Below are 8,596 nucleotides of genomic sequence, written 5' to 3'. Positions count from 1 at the left end.
TACACTAATAATTTAAAATTGATGTTTATCTCTATTGTAATTTGAAACCATTTATTTTGAATTGTTCAGTACAAATAAACATGAAAAAGTTATTAATGGGATCAAATATTATTTTCTCCAAGAGAACCTTATTTAGTTTATTTAATGGGATAAAATATTATTTTGGTTCTCAATGTTTTGGCCAAATTCTAATTTGGTCCTTAACGTTTCAAACGTCATACTTCAATAAAAAAAATTTAAATCTCCTATTTCAATCCCAACAAATATTTAAGCAGGTTTAATGTTGTCCTACCATTAAATTTGACACAAGCAATTCGCATATTGAATAGCCAATAACATTCGATTTCAGTATATAAGTAATATCGATCCACCAACGGTCACTAATATAAAAATTTTTTCTTTTAATTTTGAAGCGTTCATAATTGATTATTAAGATTTAAATTTTGTACCAAAAAAATGAGAAAATTGTTATAAAAAGATTTTGACTATATATATTTTTTTAATATATAGAAAAAGATATGACTTAATTAGTAATATTATTAACGTCTATATCAGTCATTTTATTAACTATTAGTGTTAAATTTAATAGTAAGACTATATTAAATCTGTTTAAAATTTTTTGGAATGAAAATAGTATTTAAAATGTTAAAGACTAAATTAAAATTTGTTCCAAATATAAAAAACCAAAAATACTACTTTATAAAGAAAAGAGAGTGTGGCACGTTTTTTTACTATACTATATTAATACTAAATAGATGTATAAGACTTAGTTCCATTTGTTATCTGTGGGTCAGATTTCTCAGCCTAAATAATAAACCAAAAAAAAAATAAAAAAGACTGTAAATTTAATAGTTATGGTTTCAGAGTTTGTAATCTCATAAAATAATGCTAGCCAAAAATCATACAAAAATGATGCACTTAAAAATTATTCATTATCCTTAAATTAATATAAGAAAAATCATGTACCAAAAAGGTCTATTAACTGTTCAATAAAGAAATCAGTCAAACCAAAACAAAAGGTCATGACAAAAAAAATCGAAAACATAAGGTAAGCCATCCAAAAAACCAACGACTAAGCCATCAAGCCACGCCACCAACAAGAGAAGCTTGTGTCAAGAGGCAGCAGGATGTAATTTCCATAAATCATACCTCGTGGAACGCAAAATTTGATACACACCTCACAATGCTTTCCGTTATAAACACATGTTAAATAGAAAATCACAACCCTTTGTTTAATTAATTATTAAATCCAATGGACACTTTACATGGACCATGAGAGTTCCAAAAAAGTGCTTGGACCATTTAAAAACTTTCCTATACTTTATATATACTAGTGTATGTTCTCGTGCAGGGCATGGAATGATAGTATTTGTTTCAATCAATTTGGATTGGTTGAATAGTTATTTTATTTGTCCGTTTAAACAAATATTTGGACTAGAGTTAAAATTTCATTTTGTGTGTATAACAATCCATTAGTTAATAGTAGATCTTAATAAATAGAGCATCAATATGTGATGGATTAGTTCTCGACTTGCCGAGTTAGGAAATCCGTAAAAAAAATTGTATTTTTAAAATAGATTAATTTCTCATTAATAAAAATACTTATAGACTTTTGTCTTTGTTGAAATTTACCTGGGACAATTTTATTTGTTGATATCGTATTCATTTTTGAAGTCAAAATAATATGATCAATATTATTAGTTGTTGAAACTTCACATTTTATGAAATGATTTTTAAATTTTTAAATTTATAAATTTATAAACTTACGTTATTACAAAAGTTATTAGATGGATTAATATTTTTTGGTAAGATGATGTACCGAAACACTATCATTAAGTATTAATAAGTGTTAAGAGAAATCAATAACAATTTTTGTTATTCAAAATATAATTTATTCTATTGAAAAATAAATTAATATTTCTTAAACTGGTAAATACATTTCCTTCTAATTTCTTATACCATTTTATTTGACAATATTTATCGTTAAAAAATAGCAAATAACCATACTATCCTACAATATATATGATGTACAAAATAATTTTTTATCTTAAAATTAATTATAGTTAGTGAGATAAAATTAAAAATATTTTTATTTTCTTATTCAAATCTAAATTTAAATTTAGAATTGATTAACAACTCGTCCTTTTTTAATTTCAATAACAAAATAAAATTGGTTAGATGCAAAATATTTGGCATTTAATAATTTCAATAATTTAAATTTTAGTTATAAAATATTGGGTTAAAAATTAATTATAAACTTAAAAATCTATAATATATAATTAGAAGTGGTAAATGGAGAAGTCCGTTCCGACCCACCTAAAGAAACAGTCCTAAAACCTTCACCTGTCTCACCTAACGGCGGGATGGCATACTTGACCTACCAAATCTCTCTTTTTATTTTACTATTAAATGTTAAATAATGTATATAATTTTACAACTATTTCAATAAATTTATAATTTCTAACGATATAAAAAAATTATAATTTCTCAATTTATAAACATTAAAGTCTTTATAATTATAAATATATAATAAACATAATTATAAATTAAATTTTTTAAAACAAAATAATAAAACTAACATTGTCCAAAGCAAAACAAATATTGTCCAAAACATATAATTAAATATCTTCAAATTTATAATCAATCAAACATAAAATATAATCCAAAATATAATTTAGAATATCTTCAATTATCATTTTTATCCTCTTGTAAATCAATAACATTATTGAAATTTGTAAAAAAATGGCTGTGACAAAAAAACGCTTGGCCCGCAGGGAAGCTTGTCCAGCTTCGCCCCACCGAAACCCGCCAAAATCCACTTTTAAATTTGACGGTCTCAAATTTTTAGTCCACCCCGCCCTTTTTGGCAGATTACGCGGGCCGGCTCGACGGGTTTCATCCCGTTTGCCACCCCTAATCCCCATCCATTTTTGCGGGTAGGTCGTGAGGATTTCATAGTTCCTCATCTAATCCTAAATCATGAGTAATTTCTGCAAATACATGTTTTCGCTATTTTTGTGATCATCCCTATTGATAGCATTCGTTGGCTCGTAACGTGGAGCTATTTCAGCTACTAAGAAAATTCTCAGATAATCAAAATCTAGGATATATGATATATCTCTTTTTATAAAGTCACATGTATTCTTATTATAACAATATTAATAGTAGATAAATGGATAAACACTAAACTATTGTTTGGATATAAGATAGAAATAAGAGGAAAGAAAATAGAAAGAAAGAAATGAGAGGAAAGAAAAATATTTTTTGTGTTGTTTAGATGAAGAAAAAATGAATGGAAAGAAAATAAAAGAATTTTTTTTACTTAGATGAAAAAAAAGTAAAAAAAGAGAAAATTATAATGGAGTAAAATTATATTAATATTTTTATATATTATATATAAATTATAATTCAAAAGGTAACTCTGTATTTTTACCCATGTTTACATTTTTCCGTCAGTTTTTCGTAATTTTGAAGAGATAAAATTTATATGAGTTCCACATACACCTTTTTTGTTTTCCATTTAATTTCTTTGTTAATCCAAACAATGAAAAATTATTTTTTTCATTCATTTTCGTCTCCAGCATTTTATTTTCCTACAAATTCTTCTGATTCAAACAATATGTAAATAAGTCACATTTTTTTTTATATATATAACAATAACTATATCATATATTATAACTTGTGAAATTATAATATTTTGAGAAGTCATATATAAATAACTTAAATATTGATAAGTCTAAAAAATTAAAAAAAATTAAAAATAAAAAAATTACATGTTGATCCATAAGATTTTTTTTAAATTTGTCCATAATTTACAATTAAAAATACAAAATTATATATATTATTTATCTTATATATTTTTTATTTTGTTTTATAAAGACTTATAATTTTTTTTGTATCAACGATGGTGGCTATAGAGAGACTTTTACAATTAAATAATTACAGAAAAATTAAAAACAAAATTGTTTCCTAAAAATTCATTCAGTTTTTATTTTAATTGTTAAAGTGAATTATACAATAAAAAATTCATAAAAAATTCATATATTAAAGTAGAAAATAATGTATTTATAAATAAAAAATTAAAAAATTATTCTTTAAAGTTGAATATGCAGATGAAAAAATAAATTATAACTTACAAAAATTATTTCTAGAATTTATTACAATAAATAGTAAAACTGTAAAAATTATGTATCTATATAAATTAAATTAAGATATCTATATATTTAATTAACCTAATTAATTAATTGTAATGGATTTGATTTAATAATTTAAAAAATATTTGAATAACCTTTTTTAAAAGTATGTCAATCCAAATAATATAAATTGATAAAAAAATATAACTAAATTATATAATACAACATAATATTCTTAGAAGTTTATTTTATAGCAGATCTAATACTAAGATATTTATCATTATCTATGATATAATCTAATTTTACAATTATTCAAATGTTGTTTTATGAAAAAATCGCATTATTTACTTTGAAAAAAAATTACTCACTATTATAATTTAAATAAAATATATAATAGATATTAAACCAATTTATTTTAATAATTATTCAGTCACAAATATTTATCAAAGATATGAAATTTAAAAGTATACAAAATAAATATAACACCTACAACTTTTACACTACTACAATAAGATGATTATCATTTGTCTTTTTAGCATAAATTAAATAGAACAACATATAATAATAAAAAAATAATCAAATCCAAAAAAGTTATAGAACACCTATCATACACTAGGACTATTAACATTGAAAAAGTTTTAACAATTTATTCTTTTATTAGCTATCTTTTTATCTACTCTGCACTTTATCTACGAATATGTTAAGGACTAAATTTATGTTTCAACCTTTTAAAATCTCATATATTCTTGCCAAACACAATATTATTATGCGTCGTCTATATTTATCAAAGAACTGAAAATAACAAAAGCATCCATCTGTTCTTTATAGAAACTATTGAATAGAAGAATCGTTGGTAAAAAGATGATGTTCTCTTATAATATGTATGAATTTTTATGATGATAAAATAAAAATAAAAGGCATGGAATAATATTGCGTATGTTTAAGTTAGTTTTAATCTTTTTTAATAACCAGATTTGTTATAACGTAATTGAAAAACAATGATAGTTAATATGAAATATATATTTTAAGTATAATATATATTTTATGATTTTGTACAAAACAATATTAGTGTTAATTTATATATTTATTATTGGGCATTAAAAAAAAATATTTGCATTGTTAACACTTTTCAAATCTTTTCTTAACTCCGACGTGTGATTTGGCCTAAAAAATTACCCACCTCATCAAAAATAAATGTAATTTAATCAATTTTTATTTGATAGTACTATACATTGACATAATCATAGGAGAATTAACTTTACTGAGATAACAATATGGTATTTAGTTATTACAAGAGTATTTTTATATAAAGAATTATCAATCAATTATGTATGTCTTCTCATAAAAATAATATATTCAACATAGATATTGTTTGTTAGGTAAAAGATAACATATTGACAAAGAAAATTAATTACAATGGATATATTCATTATAAGAAATATTTTTCTACGTAATACTATAAAAAATATCATGGTCACCCTGAATTATTACAGGTTCAACTTCCATCGATAGCGGTAAAATGCTTAAATTGAGTTCGGACTATAATATTTGTCAAACAAATAATCAATGAAACACTCATCCATACCTTCCCATTTTAATTAAGTACATTTATACATAAAAAAAAAGAAAAAAAAGAAAAAAGAAGAGTTGAAATCGCAAAAGCAATAAAAATGATGGTTCTTATAATTTTGTGTGACCATCTATATATAGAAGACCATAAGACTATGATTATCTAACAAAATTAATTTGTATTTATTACATTTAATTTGAATAGATAAAAAATCATCTTATTTTAGTTTACTCTTTAATTCACATGATTTGAATTTAGCTCAATATATATGATTTAATTTGCTTTAATTATTAGTGAAAAATACCTGAAAAGCCTATTTTATTTATAGATTTATTATTTTAATAATTAATAAACTAATCTAATCTAATTAATTAATACAGATAATTAGTATAATTAATTTGGTTTAATAAATTAAAAATACTAGCAGAATATTAAAAGAAATAAATTAGAAAATACTATTAAATCAAATTGATATAAATTATAATAAATTGTGTGATACTTAAATATCTAATAAAATCAATTAGTTGATATAGTTAATTTACCGTAATAAATTATATTTAATGAGTTAAAAAAAATGAATCGCTAAAAACTCTAAAAAATATGTCACGTCAACTCCATCATTAAGTGTAAAAATATGATTATTATATAATAGAATAGACAATAAATAGAAGAGATGAGAATATGATATGTGACATATTTTAATTATAAAATTGGTAATATGTAATAGATTTTTTTTATAAATCTTTATTGCTTGTTCTTTGCTAGTTTTAACGTAATTACTTAATAAATTCTGTCTATGAAACTATCAACTACCTAATATCATGATTTAGTTAATAAGAACGTTGACATTAATATTTTTCATAAGTCTTGTTATTATTTATAATTAGAAAAGAGCCCTGTATAAATTTATTTCCTTAATGAATGTTAATTTATTTTGTTATAAAATTATATATTACCTTTAAAATTTTAGAGTAATTGAGTCTAATTTTTACATTTTGAAATGAATTTATTCGAAAAATTGATATGTAAATCACATTAGTATTACAAAATTACTTTATTAACATAATTACTGGTGCTTAGTTGAACCATTAAATTTAGCTTCTAATGATATTAAAGTCAACTTATTTTATTATCTTGTACTTTTAAAGAATTTAACATAAAAATCTAATAATTGGAAAAAAAATTATTACAAAGAGTATATTCATTTTAACAAATATTCTTCTATCTAATATTATAAAAAAATATACTGATCACTTTGAATTACTACGGATCAACTTCCATCCACAATTGTAGAATGTCAAAATTAAGATATATTCATCAAACAAACAATCAATAAAACATCGTCCGTACTTTCTCATTTTGGGTACATTTATACATAAAAAAAATGTACATAAAGGAAAAAAAAAGCAAAGAAAAGTTGAAATAGCATTTGCGATAAAATCATGATTCTTATAATTTTGTATGGCCATCTATATATAGTAGACCAGACGACTATATTTATCTAACAAAATTAATTTGTATTTATTGCATTCAATTTGAATAAGTAAGAAACAATCTTATTTAAATTTAGTCCTTAATTCACATTTGAGTTTGGCTCAATATATATGATTTGATTTAATTATTAGTTAAAAAGATCTCAGTTGCCTATTTTATTCAAAGAATTATTATTTAATGACTAATTAATTCATTAGTACATACAATAAATTTGGTTTAATAAATTAAAAATACTAAGAGAACATTAAAAGAAATAAATTAAAAAATATTACCAAATCAAATTAATATAAATTATAATAAATTATGTGATATTTAATATCTAATCAAATTAATTAGTTGATATAATTAGTTTATCTTAATAACTTGTATTTAATGAGTTAAAACAAATAAATTGAAAAATACTCTAAAAAGCATGCCACATCAACTCCATAATTAAGTGCAGAAATTCGATTTTTATAGAGGCCTGCTACACATATAAGTCTTTTTGGCTTACAAGTCTTACAAATTGGCACAAGCCCAACAAAACACACGCATTACACTCTCACATTCAAGAGTAAATAAATGCACGTTATTCAACCACTTCCTGTTTCCAAAGCGCACTACTCACCATGCATTATGAACGACTCTTCTTCTTCCTCCATGAAAATGAGTTTCTTGCCAAATTTAAAGATAATGGAACTTTAGAAATACACTCAAACGATTACAGAAATACATCCAAAGAATTACAAAAATACACCCAAACGGTTACAGGAATTCACCCAAAGGATTACAGAAATACACCCAAAGGATTACAAAACTACACCCAAAGGATTTAAGAAATACATCCAAAATTCATTGAAGTATACCTTATGCATAATTCGGAACTCTTACTCTTTCTCCTCCTCATCTTCTGCTGTTTTTTCTTCTTCAAAAATAATTTAAGAGCTTGATGTTAAAAAATAATGGAAATCAAGAATAACGAAGAAAGAAAATAAAGAGAAAAGCACGTAAATGAAGGAGAAGAAAGAGAAGATAAGAAATGAAAGAAAAGAAGAAGGAAGAAGAAGAGGAAGAAGAACGTGCAACAAAAAAAAAGAAGAAGGTGCAGTAAAAACTTAAAGTAACAGTTCAAAACACGTTTATATAAATGACTTATAAAAATTTGTATAAAAAAAATGCTTGTATGTGAAGAATTATTCTTTTATATAATAGAATAGATAGATATGTAATCATTAGATAACAATTATTATATCTGATGAATGATGAGAATAATTTGTTAGATTTTATCAAGATTTAACATCATTATCATCGTCCCCAATAAAATGTAAAATGTTTAATTAGTTTGCATTATAGTGTAAACCTATTTTTAAAAGATAGTTTGCATTGACATGTGGCTATACACAATTAAATCTTTTATATA

Source organism: Arachis duranensis, chromosome 3 (genome assembly GCF_000817695.3).
Source record: "Arachis duranensis cultivar V14167 chromosome 3, aradu.V14167.gnm2.J7QH, whole genome shotgun sequence".
Lineage (NCBI taxonomy): Eukaryota > Viridiplantae > Streptophyta > Magnoliopsida > Fabales > Fabaceae > Arachis > Arachis duranensis.
The sequence above is the reverse complement of the archived record's forward strand: the minus strand, read 5'-3'. Positions refer to the sequence as shown.